Below are 15981 nucleotides of genomic sequence, written 5' to 3' on the forward strand. Positions count from 1 at the left end.
CATGTGTGTTTATGCTGTCGAACAGCTCTCTCGGGAGCTCAGTACATTGGGACCTCTCTAATGTATCTAACCACTGCGTGATTAGTAATGCCAAAAAATGCCTTGTCTAGCATATCAAACTCATATTTGGTGCCAATATTGTCTAGTTACGGGCCTGATTCTCAAGGTTTTCTTCCGCAAGGATTTTCTTGCGCTTGGAAATTCAAGAGTAAGCCTCACCCACAGTTGTGGCAGGACTTCACTAAAAAGGTTTGTGAATCAGGTCAATAATGAGTATTGCGGTATTAGTTTCATGGCATGTCCGCTATGTCGGTGACCACGGATAATATTTGGGGGGGGGGGAATTCAGTGCCACAGTTTGTGATTTCAAGAATTAACTCATGTGCAAATCTTAATCCTTAGTGATGCCAGGCCATGCATACTTTCTCACGTTGTGTTTTCCTACAATTGCTTGTCCAGGGTGAAATAAAACATGTTTTCCTGTGTGAGGGCACCCTCCTAAAGTCAAGTTGATACCATAAAACTGGACACGTGGGTCCTTTCCTGTGGTGTCAAAACCATGTGTGCACGAGCCTGCAAGCCTAAAGTAGTGGTGGAGCATAATCACGGCTGTGATAGTAGTTACATACACACCCCTTAACTATCCAGGGAACCGGATTAGCACCCAAAAAAGATGACTTCAGCCAGGAGCAGTCACGTGTGTTCTCGGTTGCACTGGGAGTTTTTTATGGTCACATGGCTTTGATTTTCTTTTGGTGGGTGAATAGCACCGCAATGAGGGGTGCGTAGAGCGGCAGTGAAAGGTGTCTCTGTTTAAGGCACTGAATACTACCAGTGTTACCGCAGCACCGGAAGTGTATAGAGTGAGGGGGAAATGGTTCTGGGCCGGATATCACACCATATTCATGCGAAGCTCAGTGTTAAGCAGTGAATCGAAATGCTTAATAAGACTTCCTTCATAGAAACATGCTTAATTTAGAGTTTTCTATGTCTTCGAGTACAGTATTGACTCAGTAAAAATTGCTACCATGAATGCCGATAGTCGAATTTTAGACTGGTAACATAGCTCAGGGGGTGGCGGTGCCTACTGCAGAGATGTGTGCGTTTTTATCTTCGTCAGTGAAGATTCTTTGGTGTCCTGTCCTTTGCATCATGTTGGCTGTGGGCGAAAGCCCAGTTAGGCAATGAATCAGTGAAGTAAGGGGTCTTTCAAAGGCGCCAGGTAGGCTAGACAAAATAATGTGATATAAGAATTTCTCGTGGGTTTGTGCATTCCTAAATGTAACCCCAACCAGCCAATAACGTGTTACACCATGTCATTAAAAATAATGTAATGTCCCAAAGTGAAGGTTTTATGTAAGGTAACTGGCGCTTTGTACGGCGCCCCTTTTTCATCAATAGGACTGCCTTAGGGGATCCTGGGAGAATCACTTACTCGCCCGTGCCTGAGGGTGTAATGTAGAGATGGAAAAATAGAATAAATAAAATATCATCCCTGAGGTGTAGGTTCCCATACCGCTGACCTGGGTGAATTTTTACTTCTACAGTCTGCTTGTTACCAGAGAAATTAGCATGTCAATTTCACTTAAATTAGGAATTGTTTCATAATTTTGGGTAGGGAAAACGCAGCCAATAGCCGACGCTGTAGGCGTTTTACAGCGTAAGCAATCCCGATAAACTGAAGAGCGAGGAATTCATTACGGTTTTCCGCCAGACAGAAGCATATAATGTTAGTAATAAAGAGTAAAGTTTACACGCAATTTTATTAGTATTGAGCATAAAACGGTTTATATTACACTCCGGGGTGAAATTACCGGCTAATGGGCATAGGAAGATCAGGTTTAATAGAGTATAAATCTCCATTCTGCAGTAGACTTAAGGGTCTGATTCATTAAACATTTATGCAGCTGCCTTTATACTAAAGCAGGGAATTCTGAAATCCAGACGTCTGCTCAAGGTCAAAACTCCCATTTTTAAATGCGCGGGAAGAGAAGACATACGCACTGCGAGAGGCTGAAGCACGTGTAAATGCCCTTCGTTTAAGATAAATCTGTGAGACAGCGTGAAGTAATTTTAAACACACACCAGAATGTCCCAGATCACAGAACATGGTTATGTCCTTTGTAGTAAATTAAGGCAGGGTTTGTTGTTACCAAATTGTGTGACTTTTAAGGTGAGGGTGATGTGTTCTGCTAATGTTTGTGTTGCGGAGTTTGTACTTCATTATTGCAAACTACTGCGCTGGCCTATAGCTGTTGGGTTGGATTCAGTTTGACTATTTCGTGATGATGTGCCCTGTTAAATTTAATTTTCTTGTTATATTACTTTGTGTATATTATTGTGTTCTATTGTTTACATTAAGGATATTAGGGGGCACGCTGCTGCCTTTCTAGCCGAAATTAGACTTGTACCTTAAAAGTTCCTTTCACCGGTAACCATTTTAACATAAATGTGGTAAAATAGCACTTATCCAGCTTTTCACGCATTTAAGAGTCCAGTCAGCTCAAAACTGGGGCACTTACTCTATCTTAAATTAACACTGGCAGTATTCACTGTATTCAACTGGATCGCATTCACATGCTGGGGGGGAGTCATCAGTATGGAGCTTGGGCTTTTTAAAAGGCTCGGGTTGTGCTTTTGTAGAATTCACAAGGCAGACGCAGCTCCCTGATGGGACGGGCCCCATCATGGGTTGTGGGTTATCCAAAAGGTGCTCTGTCGGCGCTCAAGACGTCAGGTCATTCAGTTGATGATTTCAGTTTGGGACCATTCATTGCCTAAATTAGAGCTCAGGCTACATGGGTGACATTAAATTTCACCTGGAGAATCAGAGGGATGTTGACAGTCCTGGGCTGCTTCATTGATGTCCTCTAGGCACTTGCAATACTTTATCCAAGCCATGGTTGCTGCTGATTCCTCTTACGCAAGGAACAGCTATTGACATAAGTCAAATTTTGACACTATAGAACGACTATCATTGGTGTCTGCTAGGTGATAGTTAGAACAGTCATGGAACCATTCACGAATAGGGATACCATCCTCTCTTGGGGTCAACTTGGGGATTAACGACATCTAAAGGTAAGGCTTGACGAGGCAGAGAGCCAGTTTCCCAGGTCCCAGTTCCCTGTGCAAGCCAAAGCGGAAAGCCAAACATTGTTGGGGGTGATTACCATGGGTGGTGCTGTTCACTATTCTAGGGGGGACATTGCACCAGTCCAATCACTGCACCTGTCCAAACGACCATTCATGGATGATAGGTTGAAGTCAACATCATGAGGGAATATAGAGCAGCTTGTTTGACCAGTCTTTAATATCATGAATGAATAAATGGAAAAGAACAGGGGTATGCCAACAAATAGGTATATTTGTACTAAACACACCCCTTTAGTTCAGTCAGTAAACTTATTTCACACACAAGTAAATTGGCACAAGATACGTTGAGCCTATGATGAGATTTGAGGCAAATAATTACAGTGTGGAAACTCATATAGCACACTGTAATTTAGCACCATATACGTTGAGCTCTAGGGGGGTACCAAAGCCACGTATTAATAACATGGTGGGGGAACCACGAATGGCATAGAGACAGGGCTTAGAGCCTTTGGACAGACTACTTGGGGTCCTGATAGTGATACACACCCTGATGTCGCACCTAAAAGGTGCCCAAGAGCCTGGTTGCGCATCAGATAGTTCTGGGGATCCATGTGAGCATGTCCGGTTGGCTGGGATGATATCTCCCAGAAGCCAAAGTGGCGAGCGGAAACGGTCCTTGGGCCAGCGTATGGCCTGGCGGAGATGGGGCTGTGCTAATTCTTGTAGCTAAAGACTGGGATGCTGCACTGTTAAGTAGGCTGTCTTGTTTTACACATAAGACCCTATGCATGAAGACGTGGGTAGAAAACCAGGATTAAGAGGCGATGTCCTCGCCCGCAGCACAACTTTCTCGTGTAACAATGATTGTAAAAATGGGAGGCCAATTTTACAGCCTACCAGGGTTAACATTTTCCGTCGACGTGTTAATGTGTGGTGACCTGGCACTAAGATTATCTAAAACTTAGCGACTGATGGTAATGTAAGTTTAATGCGTGTACAGCAGTTATTGCCGGAACACTAATGGTGTGTGTCTATCTTTCCAATTTATGTATGACCGGGTCCATGGTGAATACCTGGAGTGCCCCACATTACAATGGCTGCGACAGGTGGACGGCCCAAGGGATGCTTACGTCAGTCACGGCTGGGTCCATGGCGGATATCGGAGGAGTGCTCCACACCGCAACATCAACAGCTGGTGGACAAAAAATGGGAAGCAAACGTCGAGAAAGAGGACACCAAGGGCCCAGGTATTCCTGGCAGGTGTAAGTGCTACCCATTCCCTTCGGTGGAAGTGGGAATTTGTCACCCATGTTTTCTTGGTCTTTTCCTGGTTGCTGCAGTTTTCTCAAACCTGTTACGCAGGGGAGGGACTCATCACCAGAGGTGGTGGAGCTACAATGGGCCAGCACAAACAACAAGTTGGACGCAGGACAGGGAAGAGTTGGTTGGAGGGTCTGTGCCATGGTCAGTTCAGGAGCTTCTTTCAGGGACTTATAGCTCAGCAGCCCGACCTCCTGTCAGCGGTGATACTTCACCTAGGGGGGGCTGAATTGGCCAAACTGGGGAGGCGAATACTCAGTGATGGGTTCTTCTCCACTGTGGGTGGGTCTTCAGGACTTGGGTGGCACGGTAGTAGGGTCTCAACTTATCCCGGGGTGGCAGGGACTCGGTCAGGGTGTTGAATCACTCGATCAAGGGGATCAACACACAGTGGGACAAACTATTTCAAGCCCCCACTCGGCTTGCAGATGATCCAACATGGGTGTATTGGTTCTACCTGGTAATGGGGGTATGGGCTCTGCCTGGTAACGGGAGTCCATGTGACGGAGGAAGGGAGGGTCCTGTGGTCTGATGATGTCGGGGCCTGGCTGGAAGGGGTTACTAAAGGGAGAACTTTGTCGGGTAGACCTAGGCAGGGGGAGGCCAGATCGTCGGTTAACAATGCTGGCCTGTGGCGGTAAGGTCATTATCGGTGAGCACATATTTGAGGTCTGAGGGGGCGGGCATCATCCTATGGAGGTTCCCGCCCAGGGGGAGGAGCCTGCGGGCCACTCCCACAACTCCAGGGGCAAGGTAATAGATGCTGCAAAGCAAAGGAGCGCGGGTAGGAGTAGTTCACGCTTTCCTTAGGCTGGTAGCCACCCCGCGCGCGTGGACTCATGACGCCACCGGCGCAGAGTAAGGGCCCTCCTTTAGTGGGTAAATGGAGTTCAGGGCGTAGACCGGGCAATTCCCGGGGTAACACTGCGCATGCGCACATCCAGAGGGGAGGCGCAGCTTGTAGGACCTGACACCGGTAGTGACCCTGCCATATGGCCAGAAATGTACAAAAATTCTAGATGAGGATGTTTAGTATAAGTTAGGAAACAACATGTATTAGAGTTTTGTTAAAGTCAGGCTCTCAAACTTGTTGCTAAGATTTATGTACCTAAATGTCCTGCTGAATTTTTGTATAAATTGTTGATTATGCAATTAAAACCTTTTTTAATTTCATACTTTAATAAATACGGCCGGGCGACTAGCGCCCGCCTTCCAAAAAGTAAAGACGTCTCGTGTCCACGTTCCTGGGTATTGGGTGCCGGATTGGGGGGGAGGCGGCAGCTAGTCGCTGACCATGTGAAAAGGGGGGGCCCTCGGCCCCCCCGCACGCATGGCGGCGCGGCGACCGTCGCCCCCACTCTCTCCTTTGTCGCCATTCGGCGGTGGGGGCGTGCCCTGGGGGGCGCGGCCCACCGCCGATTGGCTGGCGGCCTCCCTGACCCGGATCCTGGGAAGTGGGTCCGGGTCAGGGGGGGCGGGCGATAGGAGGGGCCACCTGGCCCCTCGAGAATAAAGAGATAGGGAGCGCCCAGGAGACCCTCTTGTCCCTGGACGCTCCCTCGCCATAACGGTGTGCCCCGCGCTCGGGGCTTCTTTGTTTTCCCACCCACCATCCCTTGGAACAAAAGTTTTGTAGCAGTTTTTATGTCTGGTTGAATGGTAAGTTTTGAGGGTACGGTCCACGGGTCTCACAGGATAACAGAGATGGAACTGTTGGTATATTGTTGATGCTTTTGTCTAGGAATTTTATCCCTTTTTTAGCAAAACAGGTGTGAGGTGAATTATATTTGAAGCCATGTGTCTTTAGGCCTTTTTTCCTTTGTAGCTATACGTTGATACTGTTATTTAGCGAAATATGTCTGAAGCGAATTGTATTGCAATGCCATGTGTCGTTAGGCCTTTTTTCCCTTTGTAGCTATACGTTGATACTGTTATTTAGCGAAACATGTCTGAAGCGAATTGTATTGCAATGCCATGTGTCGTTAGGCCTTTTTTCCCTTTTTAGCTATACGTTGATACTGTTATTTATTAGCCAGTGTAGCTGTCCTTTAGAATTTTTTCCCATAGGTCGTCGTATTTATTAGGTATGGGGCATGCGGTAAGGTCATTATCGGTGAGCACATATTTGAGGTCTGAGGGGGCGGGCATCATCCTATGGAGGTTCCCGCCCAGGGGGAGGAGCCTGCGGGCCACTCCCACAACTCCAGGGGCAAGGTAATAGATGCTGCAAAGCAAAGGAGCGCGGGTAGGAGTAGTTCACGCTTTCCTTAGGCTGGTAGCCACCCCGCGCGCGTGGACTCATGACGCCACCGGCGCAGAGTAAGGGCCCTCCTTTAGTGGGTAAATGGAGTTCAGGGCGTAGACCGGGCAATTCCCGGGGTAACACTGCGCATGCGCACATCCAGAGGGGAGGCGCAGCTTGTAGGACCTGACACCGGTAGTGACCCTGCCATATGGCCAGAAATGTACAAAAATTCTAGATGAGGATGTTTAGTATAAGTTAGGAAACAACATGTATTAGAGTTTTGTTAAAGTCAGGCTCTCAAACTTGTTGCTAAGATTTATGTACCTAAATGTCCTGCTGAATTTTTGTATAAATTGTTGATTATGCAATTAAAACCTTTTTTAATTTCATACTTTAATAAATACGGCCGGGCGACTAGCGCCCGCCTTCCAAAAAGTAAAGATGTCTCGTGTCCACGTTCCTGGGTATTGGGTGCCGGATTGGGGGGGAGGCGGCAGCTAGTCGCTGACCATGCGCCCAGTGCCCTGCATGGAGCTGTGTCAAGGAAGGAGACAGCTGCTAAAAATTCCCCTCAATCAAAGAGGGATCAGCACAAGGAGGCAAGCTGTCCTGGCATGTTGATCCCTCATTACCACAACTGAACACTAGGCTAGTTAAATTTCTCGAAGCAGCTCGGTCAAAAATGCCAAACTGATTGTCATTTTGCAGACAATCACTCTACGGGGGAAATTTCACTAAGTGACTGGATAATTCCAACAGAGGATTCCATTTTTCCACAGGCAGTAAAGACAAAATTAGTCGAGACATTAAAACTGTAATGACACAGAAATGTCTTTTTGCAGCTCACGCTGCGACGCTCATGAGGGAGCATGCACTTTTTAAATATGGAACATTTTTAACATGGTTGTATTCTTTGTATGCACTGCAATGGTTTTAAGTAACTATGCAAATAAAGTTTTTTTTACCTTACCCCAGTGCCCTGTGTGTGTATGTGCTTGGAGTAAAGTCTGACTGCCGGGGCACAATGTCCTCTTACAAAAACATTGTGGACGTATGTGACCTTTTATATTCAGAAGTACTTTGCAGAAGTGCACAAGCGCATGCATTCTCTTCCTCCTACGGGATTTTTTTTCTCTCCATGTAGCCTGCATAGACTTATGTGCAAGCAGTGCTCCAACCTCAGTGTCTGTCTGCTGGGCAAGCTCTCCAAGGAGCTGCACAAGCTGCAGACTTACCCTCGACATCGGTGCCGGAACTTCGAGCAACAAGCAGACATGCCCTGTGAGCCAGAGACCAAGTGCTAAGCACAGTACTGTGCCCCCCTGAATGAGCAGTAGGCGTGCCTGCCAACCACCCTTGCAGTCCCAGCTCCATGCATGGTGGCGTCACCTCCTGGCTCAACTTTGTTGACAGCTGTTTTTAGGTTTCGCCTAGCGTTGCAGCGCATGCGCTGTCACTCGGCGAGACCTAAAGTGAGAGAGGAGATTTCAGAAGGGGACTTGAAGCCCCGCCCGTCATTTTCATTGGGTCGCGTCAGCGTTTATGCTAAATGCTGGCTTCCTATTGAAAAGGATGCTTTTGGGCCACTGCCCTTTCTCCCTTTCGTCCGGCCCATCCGGACTGGGTCATCTGATTCATGGCTGTCATGAAGCACTTTCTTATCTTTAGGGGGGCCATCTGTTTCTAATTATCGTGACCTTAGCACGGCCATGCTAATTAGAAACTGATGCTCCCCAATAAAGATATGAAAGTCTGCAGGCACTACCCTGCACAGTGAGGTCTCTTCGCTTTGGCGTCCCCGTCTCCCTCCCCGGAGCACACGTAACTTGTTTTCTCTGCCTCCTTTCCTCCTTGCACTTCCCTATTTTCTGCACCTCCTTTGTTCACCTGCACACTCAAGGGAGCTCCGACCTCATCAACAAATAGATACAGTGACACGTTACCCCGCTTCCCACTAACACCAGGGAGCAGGCATCAGAGCGGGACCTCTGCACCCCCCACTTCCTCTCTAACTCCCTCCCTCACGTGCTTCCCCTCACCCCTGCATGCCCGCAGCCTTCCCTTGTCTGTGTCTCACCTGCCACGCGGCTGAGATGCTGCCGCTGAATGGAGAAGGTGTCACAGGTGAGGGGGTGCAGTGTGTGCAAAACAAAGGGCAAGCATCTGGTTACCCACAGCCGCCTGTGGCTTGCGCTGCTCTTCACGGAGTTGGTGCAGTGCTGAGTGTGTGTGCAATTGCTATTTTAGGCACACACACACAGGCACTGCACACTCGGGAGATCACACGGGTGAGCCTAGCTCCCCCTCCCAGCTTCAGTGTAATGAAACCTGCCTTCCAGGGAGCACTCCCACCCCCTCTGAAGAGACTTCATTGCACAAAGCCCCCCCTGGGGCCGCTTCGCGTCCCTACACAGCCCATGGTGTTTGTGTGTATTGCGTGGACACCCACTTCTCCCCTACCCTCATTAACACCTTCTTCCACACCCCTTTCACTCCTCGCTCATCCCCCACCCCACTGCCGCCTCCTGCCTCTCCTCTCCTGCTGCCGGCCTTGGGGAGCCCGCAGGCAGACCCCCCTCCACCACCTCTCCCGCCATCCCACCCCCAGGATGGATGCTACGGGCCTGCTTCTAATTACCTACTATCCCCGAGTGGTGCGTGAATAATCACTGCTGAAGGGCTGCTGCTGCTGCTGCTGCTGAGGAGGGAACAGGAAGGATGAAGCAAACTACATCTGCTGTGTTTCTTCTTCTCCCAGGGATCTGACCCACGGCTGCTGAGCTCTGGAGAAGCAGGACGAGAGAGGGGTGGACCAGCTCCGGAAGTGTTGCAGGTACATACTTTATTTACTTCTCTTTCGTTTCACTCCAAACCCACTGTTGCCCCTTTGTGTTTGTAGCTTTCGCTTCATACGTTATTTTCTGATCTGTTCCCACTTCTCTTCCCCTCTCCTGGGATCGGGGTCTATGGGATGGAGGTGCATTGCACCCGTGGTTGTCGTGGTGCAGAAGAGTTCTGATTGGCCTGCAGGGGTCTTCTGAAGGCAGCCATGGGTGAAACCTGGCCATGCCTTGTGATGCTAGAAGTTATTCTTATATTTGGTATTTCTTTATTTATTCAGGTTAAAGTAGTATTTCTAGCAGACATGTTGTGCTGAAGTAGAGTGGTGGTAGATAACATGGAAGGTGGATTTCGTGACATGAACTAGGTGGGTGATGGAGGTGTTGTTCAAAGGTGCTGTTGTGTGTCACATAAAGTGCGAAGACCAGCAGCGACAAGATACATCATGGAGTTTACAGTCAGCAAACTTATACTTTGGTGTAAAGAGCGGGGTTCACCACTGCTGAGGTGTCACTTCAAAGAAGTTTAGAAGTTTCAGTGTGCCTGCGACTCATTGTGCCTGTGTGTGTGATCACGTGCTTCGGTGGACCTGTGCACCCGTGTGCCTCTAAGTATTAGCGTGTCTGTCTGACGGGGTGCGTGGGTTCCTCAGCGTGTGCATGCATGTGTGCCGATTTGTAGTGCGGTTTCTATGCATGTTTGTATGTGGGGGTCAACAGGGGGTAAAATACATTGTCATTTATAACGCCATTACTTGATTAATGCTTCACGAAGTGAAAAAAATAAATACAATTATTAATGCCAATAGCTCAAAACAATGCCATTGCGAGGCCTATTGCGTTGTAAATGCTTGTTGCCTTGTGTGGCCTAACCGATAGGGCGGCCGACTTTGGCACTAGGGAACTGGGGGGCATATTATCAACAAATAGCGATATTTATCGCTACGTAGGCTTAGCAGCAATTATTTTATCGCCGCGCATCACCAGATTTTATCGCTGAGATAACGTGCCATTAGCAACATTTATCTCAAAAGCGATAAAATTCCCGGCGATAGCGGCAAAATCCGTGAATATCGCTGAGAATACAGCGATATTCACGCATTATCGCTAACAGGGTCTTAGCCATTTTATCCACCTCCCATTGGATATAAGGGCTAAGAACTGGTCTGAGCAGGCGTTAGTTTTTGGAGATATTCGCGCTTAGCGCGAATATTTCCATCGCTACGCCTGTGTTGGTAATAGGCGATAGCGATGTTAGCGACTGCTTTCAGTCGCTAACAGGTTGGGTATGCCCACTTTGCATGTCATTAGCGATAAATATCACTGACATGCAAAGCGGGCACCAAACCGCTCGCTATCTACAAGCTGTCGCTAACTGTTGTTAGCGACAGCTTGCTAATAGAACGATAGAATTATCGCCACTTAGCGGCCGAAAACGGGCGCTAAAGCGGCGATAATTTCCTATCGCCCCCCTTGATAATATTCCCCTGGGTTCAAGTCTCACAATGATGCTCAAACATGCTATGATTCTAGGAAATCACTTAATGTCCCTGTATCTACAACTGACTATGTCCATCGGGAATGCAACTGGTGCTCATTTAGAGCTCTGCTACCTTCGGGTAGAGTTTGCGCTATATAAAGGCGCAAAAAAAATAATCAACCATGGCTGGCAAATGAACAATCGCAACATCTCTGAGTAGCCACTCAGGCATTTGTTTTCATTTGTTGGTTTGCATCAAAATAACAAGGTAAGCCCTGTCCCAGGAATATAAGTCACGTATAAAACCTAATGGGAAATAAAGCACGGTCAGTGATTTCAGAGTAATTCATTGGCGCATTACTAACACTGTCCAGCAGATATTTTAAAATAAATTACTCTTTTTATAGGTGCATCGTATTTTAAAAAGTAATATGACTAATTTCTCTTAAAGGACATAAAAACACATCAGCTAGATTGCATATGTTTAAAGTCTTAAATAAAAAAATAGTTCCTTTTAAAATGACTTTCATTCTTTATTCCAGTCTCAATATTTCTCTGTCCTTCCTCCCATCTAGTCAATGTCAGGGGCCCCTTTCCCCAATTCATGTTTACACCCCTCCCATTCTGTCTTCTTGTTTACCTAGCCCCAGTGGCTCTTAGCATCTCCCAAAGAATGCTCTTACAATGTATCTCACAGTACAACATGGACAATGGGAAGCTCTCCACTTGTTTTAAATTATCAGCTGCTCTGCTGCAACCACATTGGGCTGCGATGCAGAGAGCCTGATCCCCTTTCTTAAGGGTGACCACCTCACCCACGTGCAGGATCTGGGGGTCTTGTGTGGGGTCCTGTATTAGCTGCTTCTGCTGCTCTCCCTTCTGGCAGGTAAAACATTTCTTCCCAACTTTACTGTGTCCGTGGCAGTAATTGCTATACCGTAGCCCACCACCCATACAGGTGCCCGCCTGGTGTATTTTTGCAGTGACTACTATTTGCATTTTTAGCTCATTGATGAAAGAGACATGCAGTGAGATAAAAGTGCTGTGCACAGAATCACACATGGTGGTCAAGTGGAGATACCAAGTACTTCCCATCTTTAATTCGAAATGGAGTACCAGCACTTCTCAGCAGGTTCTCAATACATTCAAAGGGGGAGTACAGGCACTTCGCAGTATCGGGCTGGTGCTGTGGGGATGGTGTGTACTCTCGTTTCTACATTTCAGTTTGAAGCACTGGTCTTACTCCAGGGTGTGAACAGGGGCAAAGGGGTGACATAACAGAAGACCACAAGGTATCTCAGTTTGGTGGCATCCCCTGCAGGTGTTGGTGAGACATTGAGGTTACTGATTCAAATCTATGGGCGAGCTCGGCCTTTTGTCCTCCATTAGTCAACACAAGGAGTCCCATTGGTTTGTGTTTGGAATGATACCTTATACAATTTGTGATCCACGCTGCTTTAACACAATGAAATTGACACACATATGCATGCAGCCTCCTTTCCCCTGCAAACTATCTACACAGCTTGTCTTTACAAGTTCAAAACTGCCCTGATATGGGAATGAGGGACACTTTTATTTTAGTGCCTGGGCATCATTTCTATCCCAGTCCGACACTGTAGCCATGTGTTTGTGTAGCGTTTAAATGCATGTGACGGCGGGGCCGGCCTCAGGTGCGCCACAAGGCTTTCTTAACCAAGCATTTGGACACATGCTTGGTCTTGTCCGCTCTGTTCCTTGGCTGTGGGAGACTTAAATGTAATCAGCAGGTCTTTAACGCAGTTACCCGCAGAGAGAGCCACCCGGCCCTCCCAGGGAGATGGAGCCGGCTCTGCAGTAACAGGCAGTCAGGCACTTAGGGGCAGATTTACAAGCCCCTTGCGCCACTTTTGTGTCATTTTTAACATGGAAAAAGTTGCAATGATCCGTGACTGGGTGCAAAGTTCCTCGGAAGCTTGTTTCCGGTCCAGGGAAGGCATGGCTTGGCTTTCTGAACTGGGGTGGCAGAGTGGGCTAAAGAACGGTGATGGATCAAACCCAGATCTTTTGACTGGGTGCGAGTGTTTGATTGGTTCTGATGCTCCGTCCATCACCACCCCCTTTTGTACCGCGGTGGGTGAAAAGTGGGGCATTATTATAATAACGCATCGTTGAGGTTGGTGTTTCTCAGAGTCTAAAGATTTCTTTTTTATAGCAGTTACCTTTATATCCCACTCGTATCTTTACACGCAGTAGCCAGATGCTAAAATGTTGTTAGAATACAGGCAGAACACTGCGTCATTTGAAGTTGCCTTTTACTTTTGGACGTTGTGTGTGTTTACTGTGCATCACTGCAATAAAAGATTTCTCGTTACATATAGCAATCGCATTTCAGTTTTGTATCCTTATGTAGTGTACAGATGGTACAATTTAGGGTATCCTTTATTTTTTTAATAAATTTGCAGTAGTTGCATCTCTTCCTTAGCTTGCTTAGCTGGCAGAATGTTGTTGCAGCGTTGGCTAGGAGTTGGGTATAGTTCAGCTTTTCTTCTTTCAGTTAAACAATGAAGTGACATTCGTATGGCCTAGATTCAGCATGCTGCCTCCCTGCCAACATTTTAGGCATCCCTCTTTTTTAAAGTCAGGAACATTTTGTTAAAACAGCTGTTGTAAGGTATTACTTCTCACTAAAGAGACTGAATTGTGATATTCATGTGCTGAATACAGGCATGAGCCTTCCGAATCAATATAAGTAATTGCAGTGTATAGTACCTCATGTTCTATAAGCATTTTCTCTTCAGCTAGTAATTGCCATTCGATTATTGTGTGCTGTCTCACTCGAATATCTGCTTCAAACAAGCATTTACAATGCAATAGGTCTTGCATTACTGAAAGTCTGAGCTATTGGCGTTGCATTACTATTAGCAACGCCAAAAGTCAAACATTTAGTAATGGGAGACCTGTTGCATTGCAAATGCTTGTTTAAGAGTTGGCAGTTGTCCTTGGGACCACTGTCTGCTCTCAGAAAACGTTTTTGCATACATTCACAAAGGGAAAGGGTTAAAAAACGTTCATAAGGGCCACTGCGAGTCACTATTAGGAAGGGACGCCCTAAACACATCATTTCCTAATTCCAAATCACTAAGCCATTACCGAATCACAAAGTAAGGTTTGGTACATGTAAAAAGGTTTTTTCTGGTCACAAACGAATCAGGCAGTTTGCTACCTGAAAAAAATCTGTGTGCACTTTGCCCAATGTGCCTTCCCTTATGTATGGTGGAAATTATAGAGAACAGAGAGAGCAAACTGTATGGGGGTGGACACTTTCATATTTTAATCATTTATTCATGGTCCTCTTTAGTGCAAACTCCACCCAGCCGGTTTTCAGGGAGATGTACAGAGTATGTGAGTAAAACTAGGCTAAAAGGTGGACTTTGCCTTCACCGACATTTCATTACAGACAGATTGTAACACAGTACCGAGCTGGTGCAATTGGTTTCTATATTTTCAGAGGTAAGTGACATTTCGGCACGCAGAATGTAAACAGAAGCTGAGAGGTGTCATCATCACAGGACACGAAAAATCACCATGTTTCAATATAGCTCATATATTCAGAGGTTATAGGATGAGCAAACATGGCTTAGTTAGAGCGAAGTTAGGATGAGAGGCTGATATGAATAGTTTGGGGAACGGTAATACAGAAAACATTTCTAGTCATGGAGAAAGGAAGCAGGAAGGGTTACTGGTGTGTTGAATCAAGACAGCAGGAGACTGGAACACAGACCAGCATGACAAGAGAAAGACAACAGGAAAATACAACAGGTACAGGCAGGAGTTGAAAGAAGCTCTACACACACATATATTTCGCAGCAAACTAGGATGTTTGGGCAAAGATATGAGAAAAAGAGAAAACATATGAGGGAATAAATGTCATCAACGGAAGGTGTAAGGCTACACTGATGATAACATCAAAACCCTAGCAGATCGTCCCATACCATGGCCCTGATGTGACATTGTCCATTCCAAAGGGCGAGTTGGGCAGCTTTGCCTCTCCCCGCTCCATCTTGCCACACTTTGAGTTGCTTTGGGTATTCCATTGTTCTCACCATGTGCATTGCACACACATCAGTCATCATAAATTGCCATGTTTGCCTGCCAGGAGTGATTTCCAGTGCAGTGCTCAGTGTAATCAGTTCACTAGCGGAAGGCTGTATTTTGGATAATCGGGTTGGGTGTCTCAACCAGGTGACGTCATTTAATTGAGGTTCCAAACGGTCTGTCAGTTTCACAAACAGAGGGATTTCTTAACGTCCGTTTGGGATGACCTACATTTGATGTTTTTACGTCCCTGTTTCTCAATAGGCACTTGCACAATTAGATCTCTTCATAAACAAGGGCGAGTGGTGCCAGTCAGCAGGCTTTATAAAGCTCTCCTCTCAAGCAGGCAAGTCAGGAAGAAGGAAAGAGCCCAAAGAATACAATCATACATACAGGTAGGCTGGTGTCGGTAGACCGAGTGGGTAACTGATTTAGCAAAAAAATCTGATTTTACTGATCATGGGGAGTGAAGATGAACAATTGCATTGAAACAATCCATTAGTCATTGGGGTGGCAGGTGTTGGAATCGATTCCGTAAGGCAGATTTATTGTTTTATCTACTCCTACTCGACCGATTGTAGCGGGAATAGGATGTTTAAACCTGATTCATATGTTTCGATTTCAGTTCCATTTTTATTGCACACTTTATTTATTTATTTGATGAGTGTATTTACATAGCGCAGAACTAGCCACAGGAGAAGCAGAACCTTTACATAGAGTGTGATGCAAGTACTTTGGAATTAGTGGGACAGTTACCATTACATAACTAATCAATTATCTCAGGTTTCCCACTTATATGTGTATGAGTTGCTCATCCAGGCAAGGTTATTTCCTTGCACTCTGTTGCTTATGGAAAAGTCTTGGACTAGACGAGTTACAATTTCAACGACTTAGGAAACGTAAGAGCTCACAAATTGGTATTCTGGTAA

General features: G+C 46.5%; 1 protein-coding gene across 2 annotated transcripts in view; it reads left to right on the forward strand.

Annotated features, from left to right (window-relative positions):
- Window positions 1-9427: 9427 nt before the first annotated feature.
- LOC144771924 (lysozyme g-like) overlaps window positions 9428-15981 on the forward strand; it is a 33649-nt gene continuing 27095 nt past the window's right edge. The window contains exon 1 of one of the 2 annotated variants that reach the window (XM_078656161.1): window positions 9428-9491. The gene's annotated coding sequence lies outside the window, so the exon portion shown is untranslated. Of the gene's footprint in view, window positions 9492-15354; window positions 15448-15981 lie in introns of those variants that run through there. The other variant, XM_078656159.1, reaches the window with a different exon arrangement.

Source organism: Lissotriton helveticus, chromosome 8, assembly GCF_964261635.1.
Source record: "Lissotriton helveticus chromosome 8, aLisHel1.1, whole genome shotgun sequence".
Lineage (NCBI taxonomy): Eukaryota > Metazoa > Chordata > Amphibia > Caudata > Salamandridae > Lissotriton > Lissotriton helveticus.